This window comes from Marmota monax, unplaced genomic scaffold (assembly GCF_021218885.2).
Source record: "Marmota monax isolate L192 unplaced genomic scaffold, Marmota_monax_Labrador192_F-V1.1 WCK01_AAM20220418_F8-fsc00007, whole genome shotgun sequence".
NCBI lineage: Eukaryota > Metazoa > Chordata > Mammalia > Rodentia > Sciuridae > Marmota > Marmota monax.
Genome location: NW_026692781.1, coordinates 8,593,062 through 8,615,224, shown reverse-complemented (window position 1 = coordinate 8,615,224; position 22,163 = coordinate 8,593,062). Strand labels below are relative to the sequence as shown.

General features: G+C 40.6%; 1 non-coding gene across 1 annotated transcript; it reads right to left on the bottom strand.

The window, feature by feature from the left end:
- Window positions 1–13,061: 13,061 nt before the first annotated feature.
- On the bottom strand, window positions 13,062–13,134 carry Trnat-ugu (transfer RNA threonine (anticodon UGU)). The gene has a single exon. It is a non-coding gene; the product is annotated as a tRNA-Thr (tRNA).
- Window positions 13,135–22,163: the final 9,029 nt, after the last annotated feature.

The window sequence follows — 22,163 nt, the reverse complement described above, 5'->3', positions numbered from 1 at the left end:
TTGTAGGTGGACGCCATGTGTCTGCACTTTCAAATCCTTTTCTGTTCATAGAATAACACCAAGCTATAAGAACCCTAAGGTACATTTCTTAAAAGCAGCCCTCCCCCGATGTAAATAATCAAAGTATTGTCACAGTACTAATTTTGAGTCAGAAATGTTTGGAGTTCCAAGTGCCAACTTTGTACAGGTCATAATGTGAAAGCTCTCTGGGTTTCTAGGTCAAGTCAATGTATATTTATGATGCATTCATGTCCGTGTACTTGGTACTGAACCCTCGGTGGGATACCCCAAAAAGGAAAAGGCCCTGCTATTGTTCTCACCAAGTTTGCCATCTGACTGGGAAAGTTAGTGATGGCTACCTGCTGGATCATGACTGTTAGTGAAAAGAGGACCCACTTATGTCTGACAAAGATCTGCTCTGAGTTTCAGGCCTATTTTTCCACCCTCTCAGGTCAATGAATATCATTAAAAGCACTTGCAGCTACTTGCTCAGACCAGTAGCCAGTCCCTTTGGCCAGATGACCAAAGATTTTTAGAGATTATTTGTGCAGTGAAACTGAGTTGAATGTTTTCAAAGCATTTCCATATTTGAGCAGTCTTGAGAGGATGACAGAGGAACCTGCTGTCCTCTGCTTGCTGTGTGTGGTTCAGTCCTGAGAGGATGCCCAACTCTCTGGTCTCTTAACCAAGGCCCAAGTCTATGCTGGAGCTAGCTTCCCAGTCAGAGCCACCAGGCCCTCCCTAGCAAGTTTCTCTGGGTTTTCATCTGATCTCTGCAGAACCCTCTTCTCATTCTCTGGTCCTTCCACCAGTAGCCCCTCCTACACATCAAAAACAGATTCATGTCTCTCAATCATAGCTTTTTGTCTTATCAGACCCTTCTTTAAGAATCAGCTTTACAATAGTTTATAAAACTGAATTCAAACTCCTCACCCTAGAATTTTAAGACCTCCATCAAATGATTTCCTCTGGTTTAGAAGACCTTGGCTCCTACTTGACCAGAATGAGTGTTGTGCTGCTGGCTGGATGGTCCAGGGTGCTCATTTGGATACTCATCCTATGCCTCCATTTAAGCTGTTTATTATCCATCCATCTATCTTTTCACTCATTGAAAAGATACTGAGCTTTTAGGCAGTGTTTTGGCCCCTGGGGATATGAGTTTGGCAATGTGAATGACATCCTCCCCTTTCTTCCTCAATCCAAGGCAATAGGAATAAACCAATTCAGCACCCCCTTTCTCAAAGGTTTACAGACTCTGAGAAGCAGATGAGGGTAATGGTTAGGAGCAAACAGTTAGGAATTGGGTAAATCTGGGGTGGAACTTTGCTCTGCCACTAAACCCACGATGGGGGGTTGGGGCTGTAGCTCAGTGGCAGAGCGCTTGCCTAGAACGTATGAGGCACTGTGTGAGGCACTGGGTTCAATCTCCAGCATCACAGAAAACTAAATAAACAAAGGTACTATGTCCACATACAGCTAAAAATATTTTAAATAAATAAATAAATAATACCCTAAGATACTGAGCAGGTTACCCAATCTTCCTATGCTTCCTTGTCTATAAAATGGGAAGCATAGGTACCACATGGGTTTGTTGTGAGAACAGAGATAATAGTTAATAGTGATGTTGTCTTTCCTTTGTCTGAAAACATGCAGCACAATAAATGGTAAGTATAAATAAGTAAATTTATTTATATATAAGTATAATGATGCCCAGTCATTTAAGAATGAGTGACTGGGGCTGGGGATGTGGCTTAAGCGGTAGCGCGCTCTCCTGGCATGCGTGCGGCCCGGGTTCGATCCTCAGCACCACATACAAAACAAAGATGTTGTGTCCGCCGAAAACTAAAAAATAAATATTAAAAATTCTCTCTCTCTCTCTCTCCCCCCCTCACTCTATCTTTAAAAAAAAAAAAAGAATGAGTGACTATTGCTTGTAATATTTTTTATAATATCTTTATTTTTTTATTTTTTTAAAGAGAGAGAGAATTTTAATATTATTTTTTAGTTTTCGGCAGACACAACATCTTTGTTTGTATGTGGTGCTGAGGATGGAACCCGGGCAGCATGCATGCCAGGCGAGCGCGCTACCGCTTGAGCCACATCCCCAGCCCTAATATCTTTATTTTTATTTATTTATTTTTATGGGGTGCTGAGGATCAAACCCAGTGCCTCACACTTGCAAGGCAAATGCTCTGCCACTGAGCTACAACCCCAGGCCACTTGTAATATTTTTTTATTTTTATTTTTTCTGTGTTTTTTATTGGTGCATTGGAGTTATCCATAATAGTGGGGTTTGTTACTATGTATTTGCATGCAATATAACAATATAATTTGGCAAATATCATTCCCCAGTTTTTCCCCTTCCTCTCCCCTCTCCCATCCCGGGTTCCTTTCTCTACTCTACTGATCTTCCTTTCATTTTTATGAGCCATACCCCACCTCTCTTTTTCTTTTTCCTCTCTAGCTTCCATATATGAGAGAAAACATGTGACCCTTGACCTTCTGAGTTTGGCTTTTTCATTTACCATAATGATCTCAAGTTCCACCCACTTTCCTGTACATGACATAATGCTGCATAAGGTTTTTATGTGTCATAAAATGCCCTCTTCGATCAGCTGTCCTTAACAAATGCATGATGGCAAGCTTGGTGGCGCACACCTGTAATCCCAGTGGCTCTTGACGCTGAGGCAGGAAGATTGCGAGTTCAAAGCCATCCTCAGCAACTCAGTGAGACCTTGTCTAAATAAAAAATTTAAAAAGGGCTAGGGATGTAGCTCAGTGGTAAAGTGTCCCTAGGTTCAATCCCTGGTACCCTCCTCCCCCCCAAAAAAAGTATGGTGAATACAGGCACAGTAAGAGGAGGCTTGGCCATCTCATCTCTCTCCTGTTGGATCCCCAGTTCCTCAGGGATGCTAGCTTCTGCCTGTCCTGTCTATACCCTCTCCTAGTAACAAGAAACCATTTCTGTGGGCTGAAAGCCATCAGGATTGAAATGGAGCTGCCTCTCTCTGATCCGAGGCTAATGGGATAGGGAAACTTTTACAAACTGGAGGGTGCCTGAATTTCCAGCTAGTGTTAAGTGGCCATGGCAAAACATAACCCATGGCTTCAATTTGGTCTGTCAAAGATGGAATTAAAAGTAAATTTGAAGTTTCACAACATAGTTCTCTCTATTACGGGTGCTGCTGTGCATTAAAATGGTCTGTGAGGCTCATTGGGATGGGCAGAGATTCAATCACTGCTAATGGCTTAAGGAAATGGGGTGGTGAGAATTAGGGTCATCCATCCCAATTGGGGCAAGGAGGAGAACCAGGAAAAGTGTTTTTCAGTCTTGACATCCTGCCAGCTGGAGCTGGAGGGAAATGTTTTTCTGAACTCATTGAGCAGCCTACTCACAAATCATAGAGATAGCTGCGTTCAGTGAGAATAGACATAATTTTTATGTATTCTACTTAAAGACTTGTACCACCCACTCAGAGTTGTGCAGAGCACCCCCTAGGGACGCTTTAAATCTACCACATCGCTAGGTAGAAGTGCACTTTAGCAAATGCCATGATAACTGGTTTTATATAATGAGGCTATTTATATATCCCCAGTAGCAATTTGGAATATTACATGACAAATATGATTTGGCAGATAAATTCATCAAATCTTGCATATTTAATCATTAATAGATAATTAAGATACTCTCTACTAGTTATAATATTTAAGTGTGGTATCTGTTTTGGAATACTTATTTGGTGTTAGGTAGTCTCAATAAGAATGAAGACTCTAGGCCAGGTGTGGTGGCATATGTTAGTAAACCCAGTGGCATGGGAGGCTGAGGCAGGAGGATCATGAGTTCAAAGCCAGCCTCAGCAAAAGTGAGGTGCTAAGCAACTCAGTGAAACCTTGTTTCTAAATAAAATACAAAATAAGATTGGGGATGTGGCTCAGTGGTCAAGTGCCCCTGAATTCAATCCTCAGTAACAAAAAAAATTTTAAAAAGAATGGAGAGTCTAATTAGACTGCAGCTCAACTTTATATTTTCAAAAAAACACCCCCTTTTTGTAGGTTCTCATCTGGTTCTTAGACATGACTGAGCCAAGGGCAGAGTTCACAATGATCACCATTTTATAGCTGAAGAAAGAAAGAGAGGGGTTAAATGACTTGCCAAAGTCACAAGTCTGTAAATAGCAGAAGTAAAATAAGAATCCTAGCGGCCATTATTATCATCATGATGATTATTACATTGGCTCTTGGCATACATCTCTGATTTCTCTGGTGTGCTGTGCTGCACAAAAGGTCTTCAGGAATGCACATGCCCCAGAACTGCCTCAGTCTACCCAGAACTGGGCAGAAGGGTCCTTGACTTTCACTGGACAGGTCAGGGCTGGAAGCCTGGCTCACCCTCCTGGCCCATTTCCTGGTTTTCTGGGGCCCCGGCCTGGGTGGGATGGTTAGAACTGGAGCCCTTTTTACATTTCATGTTTTTCTGGTTTCTAAAAATGAGCATGACTAGAAACCCCTGCAGCAGGAGCATTTGTTCCAGGCAGGGTGTTTCCTGCCTGTTCCTCCAGTGGGAGGATTTGCCTTTAGGGTATTCTTACTCCCAACCACAGCGTGTGATCACTCTGACAAGTTTTAAAGCTGTACCACACTCAACGTGTATCTTGGTGTGACTATTGTATCTATCAGAATGCAGATACAATAGATTGCAAGGCTATTCTTAAAGTTGGGAAGTGCACACATTTGCTTCTAGGGAGTTGCATTATTGGCTTGAGAGCAGGTGACCATCAGGTCCAGACCGGTTTGGGTGCTGCAGGGTGGGAGTCATTATCCCATATCAGATTCATTATCTGATATCACTCTCTCCCATTGGGGTCTTTGCTTGAATTTCTTTGGGGGAAAGAGAGAGTGAGAGAGAGGGAGAGAGAAAAGGAGAAGAAGGGAGGAGGAGGGGGGAGGGGAGAAAGAAGGAAAGAGGAAAGGAAAGGAGAGGAGGAGAAGGGGAGGGAGAAACATCCAAAATTCCAGCTAATGGAATTTCATTAAGTTGGAGACACTAAGGTTGTGTGAATGGGGAGGATTTCCATTGCTTAAGAAAATGTAACCCCCATCCATATCACACAAGAGTGCATTCATCCTGCTGTGGATGGTTGTTCTGAGGGCAAGAAGCTGAGTTTTGGATACTCATGAACCAGAACAGTGCCAGGGGAAACCCAGAACCATTTAGTTACTCTACCCAGAGAATGCAAACCAGTTACACTGTCCTGTTGAAGCCTTTTCACACACTGCCTAGACATGGCGGACTCCCAAGGCTGCAGGGGAAAGCCTGACTTTGAAAAACTCTAATAGGCTGTAAGAACATGCTTTCCCACATAAACTCAGACATCTGGGGAGAGAGACTGCTAACTGGGTGGAGGCAGGGAGACCTCTGTATAGAATAAGCCAAGAGCGCAACAGCAGCATAAACGTGCCAAAGGAAGGCAGGCAGATGGCCAAGAAGCTCTGAGCAAAAGCTCAGCAGCAAGGCAGGCCCCCTCCTAGCAGAGCCACTGGCCTAGAAGTGTCAGAGGGGGTCCACCAGTTGCCTAAGCAACCTGGGGGGTGTCTATATCCCAGGAAGGTGGAGGCAGGGGTTCTTCTGAGCACTGGGCTGCAAATGAGGGGTTTGCTTAGTCTTTCCTAATTGTGTGCTGAATAGTCAGAGGATCTGAAAGGACCCTAGTGGTTTGGGGAGCATGTGTGTGCGTACACACACACACACACACACACATACACACACACCCCACACACACCCTCCAGCAGAGTCCCTGGCCTTCCTGTGACTAGGGATGGACTGCATCATGTGCGCCAGCAGCTGTGTGCCTCTCAAGCTCCCTTGCATGTAAAATCATATTTGTTATTGTATCCTACCCCTTTCAGCATAGATGTGACTTAATTTTTAAATTGTCTTTCCCTGGCTGGGGATCGAGTTCTCCCTTGAGTCTCTACATTGTAGTCCCTGAGCCTCCAGGGTTCTCCAGTTCTTGTTTTCCCTTCTCCCAGCCCAGCAGGAAAGCAACCCAGCATGGGGGACACTTAAAGTATCTTATCCCCCCCAGTCCTAGGAGGGTCAGGCCCTTGGGAGAGGAGGCGGCCTTCTGTCTACCAGCTGCATGCAGCACACATCCAGAGAGAGGGGAGGGGGAGCCATGAGCAGAGCATCCGCCCATCCTGGTACCACCTTCCTTTCCAACCCTCTTCCTTTCTAAGCCTAACAGTGTTCCCTAGGCTGCCTGACTTTATTTCCTGGCTCCCAGAAATCTTTGGTGTGAGAACAGGCAGAGGAATCTCCTGGGGTGTATTTGGAAGGAAGGGAGAGTAAGCTTGGGGTTGGATCACTTCCATGAGCGGAATCTACATCGTGGTTCTTAACCCTGCTGCACAATAGAATCATCTGGGAGCTGTTAAAAAAAAATTGCACCGCCCAGGCGAAGGCCCAGAGATTCAGTTCAACAGTCCTGAACAAAGGTTTTTTTGTTTTTGTTTGAAAACAGTTCTTTTTTGACAAAGGTATTTTAAAAAAAAAAAAAAAAACAATTCCCAGGTGACTCTGAGATGAGAACCACTGACCTCTAGGTGAGTAGCTTGGGCACAAGCACAGAAAAGGCCCCTGGGTCTGAGCCTTGTTTATCTGCAAGAAGCTTCTCAGTTTGGGCCAGGCAAGCAGCTGTGCTTGTCAGTGGAGACTGCTCTCTTCCTCTACCAGATGCCCCCTGTAACTTGCTCTCAACTTGGGGAAGGTGGTCCTGGGGAACAAGAACCTAAGTCTTATAGGAAGGGAGCTTTGGGGCAAGTCAGCAGGGCAGCATTCAGGGACCTGGGGAGAGGGGGCTGGTTGACTTTTCTGCACACTTAAAACCCAGAGGAGGGGTGGAGCAGAGACAAAGGGAGGGGAGAAACGGAAGTGAAACAGCAGATAGAATTGTAAACGAAAATGAAAACGAGAGGATCCACAAAGATTGCAAAAAAAAAAAAGCCCAAAGCCCGCCCCACACCTGTTCTTTGAACATCTTAGAAGGTTGGGCTTTTGACTCAATTAAAATTACAAGTGGCCTTCCTTGGAAATTTGTCCCCAATCTCTGAATAGCTATGGCTCTGGCAGCTGCTTTGGGACTGTTATTTCAGTGTCCCAGAGGAAAGATATTTTGGGGTTTAGTCCTTGCCAGAAATAAGAAGCTCAGGGAAAAGGAGAAACATTACAGAATTTCCAAAAATATTTTGATAGCAATGCAAAACTTTGTAGAGACTTAAAGAAAAATTAGAGTACTCTCTTATTTTAAGGAAATCAAGTGGACTGGCTCTGTATTTTGGATTGTAGCTTAATTTCTCTGTGTTGTCAGATCTGTGGTAGGGCCTGTAAGTTCATACACACAGTGTAGGTATAGATCGTGTGTGTATTTGTACGTATGTGTGCTTTTGTTTATAATATGTATTTGTAGTTAGTTTTATGATTTGTATATATGGATTAGATAGGTTCTATTTAGATTTTAAAATAATAAAGAAGTAAAAAAAAAAAAGGATGGGGGCTCAGGGTGTAGCTTAGTAGTAGAATACTTGCTTAGCAGGCACTAGGCCCTGGGTTCAATCCCCAGCACTGAAAAACAAGCCTTATATATGTTGCTTTTCCCATTTGGGAAAATGTGGAAGATAATATCAGTAAGACTCATAGGAGAGTTAAACAAGGATTTCAGTTAGCAATTTCAAGTTGGACTATACAGCTCAAGAATCAAATATGACGACCATGCTCAGCTGTGGTCATCAAGACTGTACTGACTCATTACCTTACTCAGGGAACTTTTGTGGACCTGACTGGGAAGTAATTCCCTCCTACTAAAGCTTGCTGTTACCAGCGGCTCTGGAGGGTGAAGCAGGAGGATCATAAGTTTGAGGCCAGCCTCAACAACTTAGCGAGACTCGGTCTCAAAATAAAAAATAACAAGGGCTGGGGATGTGGCTCAGTGGTTAAGTGCTCCTGGGTTCAATCCCCAGCACCAACAACAACAAAAAAAAGCAAGCTTGCTGTTCTCCAGGCCTTCTTCCTCCTAACAATGCCTGTTTCTTTGAGTTGCTAGGAAAAATCTCTTCTTTCTAACGTGTTCCAGTGGTTAAAGAATTTTGCTGCTTCCCAGCGGTTTGGCAATAGGACTATTTTATGAGTTTTCACTTTTAATTAGCATGAGCTATTAGTTGTTGTTCTGTAATATTTTATTTGTTATAATGTGCTCATTTTCTCTACTAACACCCAAGGGCGGTGTTGCACAGGGTGCAATTTTATAAATAAAATAAAATAATGCTAATTATGCCCTGGAGGTTGGAAGATGTGAATTTAAGAATTATTTCACTTAAGGATATCCCTTGGTCCTGTGCACATAAATAAATATCTGTCTGTCAGTCAGCTTGTCTAGGCAGCTAAATCTATAGAAACGGTTTTGGATCAAAGCAACTGAAAGTGGCAAATCTTTGCTTGTCTCAGCAAAGAAGGTTTTCATGCAATTTGGGATCAAGAAATGAACGTTTCCATGGTGGAAAATTAGTTGGGGTTGTGGCTCAGTGGTACAGCGCTTGCCTAGCATGCATGAGGCACTGGGTTCGATCCCAGTCACCACATAAAAATAAACAAATAAAATAAAGGTACTGTATCCATGGTGGAAAATTAAAGTACAGTCTGAGTGCACTTATGCAAATCCTGTAATTCCAGCAATGAAGGAGCCTGAGGCAGGAGGATCACAAGTTCAAGGCCAGCCTTAGCAATTTAGCAAGACTCCCAATTTAATGAGACCCTGTCTCAAAATAAAAATTAAAAAGGGCTGGAGATGAAGCACAGTGGTAATGTGTCCCTGAGTTTCAATCCCTAGTACCTAATAATAATAATAATAATAATCATAATCATAATATATAGAATCTGAAGAAATAAGATTTTCCTGGTCATCAAAGTGTGAGCCCTTTGAAGGTTGGGCAGTTGATACTGAAAAGAATTCAGATTAGAGTTCTGTTCCAGAACTCAATTGAGTAAATAATACCTTATCTGCTTCGTGAGTGTGTAAAAAACTCATCCCAGTAGCTCATTTTGTAGCTTTCTCTGTGATAAGAAAAATAAATTCTACATTTTTTAAAAAGAAAGAATATTTTCATTCACATGATCATAACTACAAGCCCACTGCGGTGGCGCATGCCTGTAATCCCAGTATCTCGGGAGGCTGAGGCAGGAGGATCTTGAGTTCAAAGCCAGCCTCAGCAAAAGTGAGGTGATAAGCAACTCAGTGAGACCCTGTCTCTAAATAAAATACAAAATAGGGATGAGGATGTGGCTCAGTGGTGGAGTGCCCCTGAGTTCAATCCCTAGTACTTGCCCCCCCTCAAGATTATAATTACAAGAATCTGTTTTCCTTGAATTCTAAAATACTGACATCAGTAACATGTAACCTGCCCCCAGCCCTGGCGAGAACAGAGTTAGAAGTTCATATTGTTACTAAATTTAAGGTTGAGTTTTATTAAGAAAGTTTTTAAGTTGAATGCTAATTGATAATGATATTTAATTTTTTACAGTACCTTACAGCTTTTTATAAACTGTAAAAATGCTTGTTCATTTAATTTTCACAACCTAGAGAGGGAGATCAGGCAGTTTATTATCTCCACTTTATGAGTGCAGAGAGCAAGTCTCAAAGAAGTTAAAGATCTTGCCCCAACTAATAAAACTGGTATGTGAAGAAATTAAATCTAACACCAAACCCTACTCTTGTTTAACTGCTAACTGATTAGTTGGTAAGGACTATTAAAAGCTAATGAATTGTGTATAGGTATCTTGAATCATGTGGTTTCTTATTAAATTTTTAAATTTTGTTAGGGTTCTTTCTTAGGAGAAAAATCTCAAATGGGAAGTGAGGGTTTCAGTTCTCTCTGTCCCATGTTTAGCAGCACTATTGCCCAGGTGGCCAGCCTTCCTGGTCCCAATAGTGAATAAGATCTAGAAAAATTCTTTCCTCTTGGTTTAGCCCAGCCCAGCTGTGACAAACTCTGGACCCTCTCAAGGTGGCTCATCCCAGTCAACTGAGAAAACAATGATAAAATGTATAAATTGGATTCACTTACAGAAATAGAGATTTTTAAAAATTCTAACTTAACTGTAGGCTGACCCATGGTTACTGTGGCTTTCAGGACACCTCACCCAGTACCATAACTTGCTTTAATCCTGTTTGGGGTGATAAGGAGGATGTAATACCAAGGTGCTCAACTATATAGCCTAGGGTGGATTTCTGGTCTAACCGGAAATTCAGTCTATTGTTCTTCCCAGATGTGAGATCCCTCCTAATGGTGCCCCCCTCCCCCATACATACACCTCTAACTCTCTTGGTCCTTGGGTCCCACAGGCTGTATCATTTGTTTTTGTGGTGGTGGTGGTAGGGGGTATAATATGATAGAAAGGCAGGAGGCTGGGAGGAAAGAGCCAAGGGTCACATCCAGGAGGTCCCCTGTGTGACACTGACAAATTCCTTTTCTTTTCTGGTCTCATCTGGGAATTAAGTGAATTTAACTGGACCCTAAAGTACTTTCCTAGCTTCTGTCTCAGAGCCTTTCCCAGTAGACAGAGATTTCCAAAGGCCAGAAAAATCCTAGGAAGTGCAGGCTGAGGTCCTGAGCAAAGTGTCCTCTTTAGTAAGTCCATGTCACATGGGAGAGGCCTGAGTGGACCTGGGGCCCAGAAATGAAGAGATTCTCCAAAGATGGGGGTGGGGGAGGTGGCTCGAAAAAACAAGTCATTTGGGGCCTAAAGATGCAAATACCATGGGCAAGTATGATAATAACCTCCAAGAATTCAGACCTAGAGAAGATGTAAAACTATCACAAGGATTGTCACCCAGATGGAACTCTTTTCTGTTTTTTTGTTGGAATGTAAACTTAACCAGGGTGTTGATTTTTGTTCTGTTAAATAATGGATCCCACAGACGGGCACTCAGGAAGAGCTTGTGGAATGATGAATGACTACCTTAAACTTATTATAAGATAAATGAGCAATGTGAAGTTTATTTATGAATTACATTCATCCTGATGTTATACTTGGGTCTTGGGCTGCTTTCTGGAGCTATCACCAAATGGCTTGGCATTAACTTCAACTGTCAGGCTCCCAGGATTGAGTCTTGCCTGTGGAGTGGTTGGTCTGACACTAGTGACTCTCCCATTATCAGTTAATCAACACCCCCAGAATAATCATTCTGTAACACAATTCAGTCATTAAGCTGAAATGGTCAGCAAGATCACACAAATGCTGGAGACTTTGATTGTATGGAACTAAGAGTGTGTTATCATGTGGGTGGATGTGTAAACAAGTAAATACAGTATTAAACAGAAAAGAAAAGGAGAGAAAGAGGAGAAAGTCGCCAAGTCTCCATGGGAGCCTCTCTCTGATAATCAGGAATGTGGTCAGATCAGTTTACAAATACTCTGCTTGTGTTCTACTTTGAGAACAGACTACATAAATCAATTTCATTAACATCATTTTACATATAATAATTGATTTCTGAACACAAGAAAAGCCTGTCACAAATATGGAACAAAACAAATAGGGTTTAAAAAAAAAAACTAAAAAACAAAACAAAAAAATCTGGCAGCTTTTGCATAGCCTGCATGGAGCCCTTTCCAAGGCTCTGAACTGTTGTCAAGCCACACCCATCTCTGAGCCTGGGCTGACTTCTTGTTGCTTTATCCTTCCACAGACAGGTTCAGGCTTCTCTCTGACTTATCTCCTCTTCAGAATACAATTCCATAACCTGATGATTTGGATCTTCTGCTTGATTTCTGTATCTGTATCTCTAGTTGCTTCCTCAACCCACCACCATTTCTAGCAACGTCTGTTCTGTCTATATCTGCATGAAACATGTCCCCATGGTGTGTCTGTGCTGTGAGACACATACTGGACACTGGACATGTTGGCTATCTCTGTGTGTTCTTCCCAAGAGGTATGTCAGTTTACATAGTTTGGATTTATGTGCAATCCTTGCCCTCCAGGCAGATCACAACCAAGTAAACAGATAAGACAGGCAAACACTGGATGGTAACTAAATAGGCAAATCAATTGCCTAGGACAATATAAGTTATAAGGAATATATTTAAAATGCATAATGCACAAGGAAATAGGGTTAGTTGTTTTTAATTGAAAGAATCAAAAGGCCTGGCTGATATAAAGGATTTATGATTTGTTCATTCACCCAATGATAACTAAGTCAATGTGCTGTGTGGGATATCCTAAGATAGGAAGATGATGGACGAGGCATGATTCTTACTCCCAAAGGTCATAGTTTATAGAAGAGATGTGATGTGTCCATTCATATCTAAAATACTCAGCAAAAAGTTAGGCATTACAAAAGAGGTACATGAGGCTCAGGCAAGGGAGCTGAAAGTCTCTGCTGGGAAAGAGGTGGAAGCATTTAAAGTAGACTCGAAACATGGGTGGGATTTCATATTTTTCACATCCTCAGTGTTTTGCCAGGATACTGATGCCTTGAGGTAAAAATAAGTCATATTTAACTTAAAAAAAAAAGGCCAATATTTCCCTTGTAGTATTTTCAGATCTTACAAAATCTGCTCACCCCAGTATTTTTTTGGCAGTTGCCAGGGCAGTAGCTCTTAACCTTTTGAAGATCACATCCTCTTTTGAGAATCTGATGAAACTTTCACAGAACCATTTTTCAGAGAAATAATCACATCCACTTAGTAAATTGTGGCAGTTTTCAGGAGTTTGTTGACTCTTGCACCTATTCCTGCTTTCCCAGGGGTCCATGGGCTCTAGGTTAAGAATTCCTGATGCAGGCAGTCCCTGAAGTAATGAAGCAATTGGTGTTCACCCTGTCAGAGCAGAAGCCACATTGTTTTCTCTGAAGCCTTTAGCACCACTGGTGTGGGCTGATCTGCATAATTCTAGGGGCAAACTTTGGTACTAAAGCAGTGCTCCTGGCTATGTGCACGTCATAAACACACACAAACACATACATAGCCAGAATAAAGGATGCATTTGTTTTTTTATTTTATTTTATTTTTTTTGGTGGTGCTGGGGATTGAACCCAGGGCCTTGTGCATACAAGGCAAGCACTCTACCAACTGAGCTACAACCCCAGCCCCCTAAAGGATGCATTTGTATAGGGAATCCATATTTTGAAAAGTTTGCCTGGTGATTCTGATACCTGTGATGTGTCCCCCACACCCACTGCCTTAGGATGTTATTTTCTGTGAGCCTCCTCAACCCCTTGTGCAGAGAGACTCCTGGCAAGCCCATTAGACATGCCCAGACAAACTGTATCATGGCCTGGAGCCCAGCTTCAGCTCAGGCTAGGACAGCCCTCCCACTCCCCTTCCATGCTGCATTAATATGAAAACTGGATGGCAAAATAAGGTCACCAACAAGGAAACTCTAGAAAGCAGGCAATTTACTAGTGCTAAGGAAAACATTTCTATACCACAGCTTCACTGAGTGGGAGCTCCACTGGAGTTTTTTGGAATCAGGAGTGTGACCTGACCTGGGGTTGTGGCTGAATGTTGAGTTGTTTGGATTTGCAGATTTAGAATTAGGCCAGCTTTTTTTTTGTTTGTTTTTGGTACGAGGACTTGAACTCAGGAACACTCGACCACTGAGCCACATCCCCAGCCCTATTTTTTTTTTTAATAATTTGGTTTTTATTGCTGTTTTTTAAAAATATTTATTTATTTTATTTTTAACACAAAGCCTTTATTTTTATGTGGTGCTGAGGATCGAACCCGGGTCCCACCCGTGCTAGGGGAGCACTCTACCACTGAGCTACAATCCCAGCCCTATTTTGCATTTTATTTAGATACAGGGTCTCACTGAGTTGCTTAACGTCTCACCATTGCGCAGGGTGGCTTTGAAATTGCAATTCTCCTGTCTCAGCCTCCTGAGCCTCTGGGATTACATGCGTGCACCACTGCTCCCAGCTAGATTTAGGCCAGTTTTTATTTATTTATTTATTTTTTAATGGTGCTGGGGATTGAACCAGGGCCTTGTGCATGATAGGCAAGCACTCTACCAACCGAGCTATGTCCCCAGCCCTAGGCCAGCTTTTATGAGTAGTGACGGTTGGGGTGAAAACCATGTCTCCTTTACCATTTTTACACCATGTAACACCAGAGAGGTTTCTCCTTCAGAATCAAAGCTGGATTACCCAGTAGACAGAGTCAGTGTACACTTAAGGCATAGGCAGAACCCCCCTCCTCTTACCTGCTCCCACCTTAATCAAGGTCATGTGGGAACTTTTCTCCATCAAGACCTGGCTCTCTAGGGCAATAGGGCAGAACTGAAGGTAACCCTATGTTTTAAGAGGTAATCTGCATGTCTGAGGACTTGAATACAAACACCTACTTCATAGACCTCTGTACTTGCTGAGAATTATTCCACTTCTGACAGTTTCTTATAAATATCTGCCCTGTCTGGGTACAGCGGCCAGGCACTTCAGAACAAACCATGAATGTTTGAGTTTGTGACAGGGAGAAATTCTGGAAAATGGGTGAGGAGGAGACGGACCTTCCCGAAGTCCCTTGATTCACTGGACAAAAGCAAATTATGCTGGAGTCTGTTAGAATGGCTGTTATCAAAAAAGATAAGTGTTGGGGAATCTGTGAATAGAGAACCCTGATCACTGTTAGTGGGAAACTAAATTAGTACAGCTATTATCATCAGTGTCCAGTTGGGGTCCAGGGCCTTGGTGTCCTGAACAAAGAATTGAGCAAGACACACAGAAGTAACAGGCAAAGTACAGATTTATTGAAGGTGGAGGTGAAAGCAGCTTTGGAAGGTAGAGCAGAGTGGGCGGAGCAAGGGGTTGGATGGCTGAGCTGTGAGGCATTCTCTTCCCTGTAACGCCTGGATTGAAGACCTTACCCCGTTTGCTCCATTGGCTACCTTATGATACCTGATCAGAATATTTTCCAATCTTTCCCCCCATTGGTTACTTTAGAAAACCTAATTAGAATATTACCCACTATATCCCCATTGGTCATTTTAAAATATCCACCCTGTGGCAGAAGTTGTTAAGGTAGGAATTGTCATGGTAGTGGGACTCACTGTAAACAGGGACATGATTCATCTCCTTGTCTTGTCCTCCAGCTACTTCTTTCTTACACCTTATCTCTGCCCTCTTAGTGTCCCTAAATTCCACCCAATGTAGCCATTATGGAAAACAGTATGGAGGACCCTCAAATTTAAAAAATAGAACTACCATCTTATCTTTGTCCATTTTCTGCTGCTATCCCAGGATACTACAGGCCAGATAACTTATGAACAAACAAATAAAAAAAATTTGTTGGGCTCACAGTTCTGTCTGGGAAGTTCAAGAGCTACAAGAAATTGGACTAACCTCCTTATCTTTATGAAGAACTCACTTTTAGAGCTGGGCACAGTGCCACATGCCTGTAATCCCAGTGGCTTGAGAGCTGAGGCAGGAGGATTGATAGTTCAAAGGCAGCCTCAGCCATTTAGCAAGACCCTAAGCAATTCAGTGAGTGAGACATTGTGTCTAAATAAAAATATAAAAAAGAGCTGGGGAAGTGGCTCAATGGTTAAGCACCTCTGGGTTCAATCCCTGGTGTGTGTGTGTATATATATCTACTTTTGCAATATTTACTTCACTCTTACAATAATAGCATGCATTCATTCATTCACGAAAGCAGAGTCTTCAAATCTAATCTCTCTTAAAGGTCCGTGTGTGTGTGTGTGTGTGTGTGTGTATGTCTGGGTTTTAACCTAGGGCCTTGGAGTTGCTAGGCAGGTGCTCTGCCACTGAGCCACATCCTTAGCAATGTCCCATCTCTTAATACTCTTACAGTGGCAATAAACTTTCAACATGAGTTTTGGAGGGGACATTCAAAACCTAGCACATGTGATCCTAGAATTACACTACTAGGAACTTTCCCAAAGGAAATGAAATCAGCATGTTGAAGCGGCATCTGCATTACCATATCCACTGCAGCACTATTCACAATAGCCAAGACTTGAAATCAAGTATCCATCAACAGATAAATGAAAAAAGAAAATATGATACATATATACAATGGAATTCTATTTAGCCTTCAAAAAAGAAGGAAATCCTGTCATTTGTAACAAAATGAATGAAGCTGGAGGACATATGCTAAGTGAAATAAGCCAAGCACTGAAAGACAAATACTGTATAATCTCATTTATATGTGGAATTAAAAAAGTTGATCTCGGGAACAGAGAGAATGGAGGCTGCCAAGGGGCTGGGGCAGGAGGGAGTGAGGAGATGCTAGCCAAGAATACAAAATTTCAGTTGGAAGGAATAAATTTAAGAGATCTATTGTACAACATGATGAATATAGTTAAATGTAATTTATCATATACTTGAAAATTGCTAAAACAGTAGATGTTAAGTGTCCTTAACCAAATATATAACCAAATAATACATATGTTAATTAGCTCAATTTAGCCATTCTGCGATATAGACACATTCTGAAACATCCTGTTGTACATCATAAGTATATACAATTTTGGCCAATTTACAAAAAGAAGGGCTGGGATTGTGGCTCAGCGGTAGTGCGCTTGCTTAGCACGGGTTGGATTCTCAACGCCACATAAAAATAAAGGCATTGTGTTGTGTCCATCTACAAAAAAAAAAAAAAAAGATTCTCTCTCTCTTAAAAAAAAAAAAAAGAAGAAGAAGCAAGGAGCTGGGGTTGTGGCTCAGTGGTAGAGCACTTGCCTAGCATGTGTGAGGCACTGGGTTCAATCCTCAGCACCACATAAAAATAAATAAATAAAATAAAAGTACATTGACAATTAAAAAAAAGAAGCAAACTATTTTTACCATCTGTGAACTAGGGCTTCTTCTTGTCTCAAGTTTTCCCCTTTTTGTTTATTTTTTTCTTTACTTTAATGTAAAGCTTTTGCTATTTTAAAACATTTTCATTTATTAAAAAAAAAAAAGATGCCTAGGGTTGTGTCTCAGAGATAGAGCGCTTGCCTAGCATGAGTGAGGCACTGGGTTCAATCCTTGGAACCACATAAAAATAAAAACAAATAAAATAAAAGCATTGTGTCCGTCTACAATTAAAAAAAATTTTTTTTAAAGAGAGAGAGAGAGAGAGGGGAAGACATTTTTTGTTTGTTTGTTTGTTTTCCAGGGGTTGAACTCAAGAGCACTTGACACTGAGTCACATCCCCAGCCCTATTTTGTATTTTGTTTAGAGACACGATCTCACTGAGTTGCTTAGCGCCTCAGTTTTGCTGAGGCTGGCTGGCTTTGATCTCATGATCTTCTGTCTCAGCCTCCCAAGCCGCTGGGGAAGAAGACTTTTAAATATTTCTGGTTCTTTCTAATAACTTTCAGTCCTGACCTATCTCCCTTCCCCCAAGATGTGGGAGCCCAGGATCCTATTCCTTGCTGGAGGGAGCCTGAGCCCAGGCGGACTTGATGGTAGGGATGCTCACAGTGGGCTAGCACTCCCTATTCTGTACCGCACTAAGCCATTAAAAGAGAGGATTTGGAGGTTTTGGAGCCAAGTTATATTAAAAGATATATACTTTTTTTAATGATGGCTATTAATATCTTTGGAATTTTTTTTCTTGGAGGTTGATGGCAAACTGAATTTGGCAGCTTTCAGGGCAGTGTGCTTTTGAACTTGTCTTCAATTCTTTTTTTTTTTTTTTTAATCCGCTAAAGCTTGGGACTGTGAAGACTCAGGGGTATTTCCTCATTAGAAAGAGAGGATTGTGGATCCATGATGGGATCGCAGTGCTATAGGACTTGGAAGACTCACGCAGGGCTGCCGTGAGCAGGAACATGCAGTGGTCACAGCTGAGCTGAGCATTAACCCCAGCTCCACCAAACCAAACACGAAAACAACATTCTTAAGGCAGAAACAAATGAGAACGATTCACATCTCTGAATATGAAGACGTCATTAAAAGACAAATGAAAAAGTGGGAAAAATATTTGAAACACATTGAGAGATAAAATTTAATGTCACTTCAATAAGAAAACGATGAATGCCTCAATAGAAGTCTAGATAAAGGGTACCGAAGAGCTATTCACAGTATGATACAAATGGAACTAACTATATAAAAATGTTCACTCTTGGCTGGGGATATAGCTCAGTTGGCAGAGTGCCTAGCATGCCCAAGGCCCTGGGTTCAATCCCCAGCACCACCAAGAAAAAGAAGTCCACTCTAACTAGAAATCAAAGAAATGTAACATAAAACCAACTCAAAAACATTTTGATGGTCAAACTGGCAGACTAAAAATAAAAATAAAGTTGGTAATAGGTGAAGAAATGAGTACTTGTATAAATTGCTTGAGTGTATTAAACTGGTGACTTTGGAAAGCAAGTTTGCAATGCATATCAGAAACCTTAAAATTAGCCAAGAAAGATGGCGTATACCTGTAATCCCAGCAACTCAGGAGGCTGAGGCAGGAGGATGGAAAGTTCCAAGATAGCCTCAGCAATATAGGGAGACCCTAGCTGAGCGCAGTAGTGCACACCTGTAATCCCAGCCGTTTGGGAGGTTGAGACAGAAGGATTAAGGGTTCAAAGACAGCCTCTGGCAACTGTGAGGGGCTAAGCAACTCAGTGAGACCCTGTCTCTAAATAAAATACAAAATAGGGCTGGGGATATGGCTCAGTGGCCACGTGCCCCTGAGTTTAATACCTGGTAATATCCCTCCCCCAAGTATATATATTAAGATCCTACCAAAAAAAATAAAAATTAAAAAGAGTTGGAAATATCAGTGGTAAAATGTCCCTGGGTTCAATCCCCAGTGCCGCAAAAAAATTAATGAATTAAAAAAACAGAATTATTTTATTATAGTTGTGTGTCCCCTTTGATATAGCAATTCCACTTAAACGAATTTAATCTTAAGAAATTATCATGAATCTATGCAAATATTTATCCACAAAGATGTTAAGTAATACACCCATACTATGAAATTTTTTAAAAGCATTTTCTTTTTTTAAATATTTTTTTAGATGTTGATGGACATTTGTTTTATTCATTTATTTTTATGTGGGGCTGAGGACCCAACTCCGTGCCTCACACATGCTAAGCAAGTGCTCTTCCACTGAGCCACAACTCCAGCCCCCATACTATGAAATTTTATACAAACATTAAAAATGATGTCAGAGATGTTTAATTATGTGAAAGGATATCCATGATATATATTTTAAAGTTAATTAAAATGGGCACATAATAGTATAATACAATCTTTTCAAAAGAAAATGTTATGGGACTCAGGCTGTGGCTCAGCGGTAGAGCGCTTGCCTAGCATGTTTGAGGCCCTGGGTTTTATCTTTAGCAACATGTAATAAAAGTAAATAAATAAAATAAAAGTACTGTGTCCAACTACAACTAAATATTAAGTATTTTTTTTAATGTTATGTATAGAAAAAGACTAAAGTCTCATGGGTTTAAAAGTAAATTGGAAAACAAGCTCTGTCATTTTTCAAAGTTTAAATAACACTTTTTAAAACTTGAAGCAATTTTTTCCTGTCATTCCAGGAAAAAATCTTCCTGAGGCAGGAGGATCACAAGTTCAAAGTCAGTCTGAGCAACTCAGTAAAACTGTGTCTCAAAATAAAATAAAAAGGGTTAAGGCTATAGCTCAGCAGTAGAGCTTCCCTAGGATCAGTCCCCAGAACCATAAGAAAAAAAAATAATTTAAAAAAATTTGATGCAATTTTGATTTTGCCCGTTTTGGAACAGTAATGTGGAAACTGTATCTAGAATCAGATAAAAGACATTAATGGAAAAACTGGTAAAATCCAAAGTGTGCAGTTTAGTAGTAAAGCCCCAATGTGGGTTTCTTGGTTCTGACCAATGTACCATGGTGATGTACACAGTGGAGGCAACTAACTACATGGGTTTGCCTGGGAAAGGGCTTTCTTGGGATGTAGGGGTTTTAGTGCTAAAACCGGGATGGTCTAGGCAAACTGGGACAATTGGTCAGTCTATGCTGAGGGAATCTGGGTTAGAGATACACGGAAACTCTATTTCTATTATCTTTGTAATTGTTTTTTTTAAATCTAAAACATTTCAAGATAAAAAGTTTATTAAAAATAAATAAATCAGGGCTGGGGCTGTGGTTCAGCAGTAGCACCTTTGCCTGGCATGAGTGAGGCACTGGGTTCGATTCTCAGCACTGCATGTAAATAAATAAAAGTCTATCAACAGCTAAAAAAATATATAATAAATAAATAAAACAAGTTAGGAACAGCGACTAATAGTAAGTAACAGGGCTAAGAAAGTTAAATATCCATCTATTAAAATTTATAGACTGATAAAATTCAAATTTATTGACATCCAACTATGTGCAAAATTTTCTGCTGATCCCTGCCTCATGTGGACCACTCAGATGCAAGCAAATATATGCTGCTCTTCTCCTTTCTGTTACATTTTCAGAGATATACATGCATATTTGTGGGGCGCTCTCTGGTTTTGTTCATTTGACCTTTTATGCATTAGCTTTTAGCATATATTCAACAAGCTTTTTTTTTTTTAAGTTTTTGCTTCTGTCCATTCCACTTCTTTACTTACTTTCTTTTTATTTATTTATTTATTTTTTTATTGGTTGTTCAAAACATTACAAAGCTCATGACATATCATCTTTCTCTTTACTTACTTTCAAAACATTCATTTCTAAGCCTGTTTGTATGCTTTTATCTCCTCAAAAAAGTTTCTACAAGTAAACAGCCAGTGTTAAACTTTCTGGGGAGAAAACCTGCACCCACCCTACCTAGGCTGTTCTCACAGAGCCTTTTCCTTTAAGTCCTCTATCAGGTTTTTTATTTTATTTATTTTTTGTATTAGGAACTCAGGGACACTCCGTTTTTTTATTTTCCAATAGGATTTTGCTAAATTGCTGAGGATAGCTTTGAATTTGCGATCCTCCTACCTCAGCCTCCAGAGTACCTGGGATTACAGGGATTACCACCACCACTCCAGCACATGATTTAGTTTAAAAGGAGTCGCACAGATTCTCATATCTATTTGACTGATGTGAAATAACTTCTGGGTCTCATAATAAGTATCAGCTAAGGGAAGACATGAACCAATTACTTGGGCTTTGAAATAAAGTACTATGAAAAGATATTACACAAGCAACTAATCTAGAAATTAGGTAAGTATGGCATAGGGATGAACTACTTAAGTCGATTAAACATTGATTTTCATATCAAAGTGTGGAATAGTTTGGAATGGATGGGTTACAAAGCTCCAGAGATCAATATTAGGACCAATTTTATTCATTTTATGTGTCAATGACTTGGAAGAAGAAACATGCGGTAAGCTTGTTGTACAAAACAAGAGGGAGGGTCAGTCAATACAAAGAAGAAATGAAATGACTTGTAGACGAGGAACATAAGCAGATAAGTGGCTTATTCAGTCCAGTGTGGAGGAAATATGAAGTAGAAAGATTATCTCAGGAACGTGAAGTCAGAATGTTTAAAATAGTAAAAAAGGAAAAACTTATGAGATGAGTAAATAAGTATGCTGTAAATAAAATAATTTAAATGCTATGAGTAGGGCAAAAATATTGACTATAGAATTTAAAGAAATATATCTTTGGTAAACTATACTAAGAAAACAACTCAGAGGAATACACATATAATTAGAGCAAAAATGAAGACATGTACTGTCAAAGATGATCAATCCCTTAAATTATGAAGAGTCTACTACTACCAGAAATCTCTTAAGTGATGGAATCACCTAATTTATTATGCTTTGTAACTTAGATATGTATTATACTTATTTTATATATATCAAATCATACCTAATAAGAACATTTAAACATTTCCTTATAAATTTTAAATAATTTGTTCAATTTTTTTTAATATTTATTTTTAGTTTTAGGTAGACACAATATCTTTATTTTATTTTTACGTGGTGCTGAGTATTGAACCCAGTGCCTCATGCATGCTAGGCAAGCACGCTACCACTTGAGCTATATCCCCAGCCCAATAATTTGTTCAATTTTTAAAAATATATATTTTATTAGTTGTTAATAGATCTTTATTCATTTATATGTGATGCTGAGCACCGAACCCAGTGCCTCACACATGCTAGGCAAGCGCTCTACCACTGAGCTATACTCCCAGACCAATTTGTTCAATTTTGTCACTAGTTTTGTG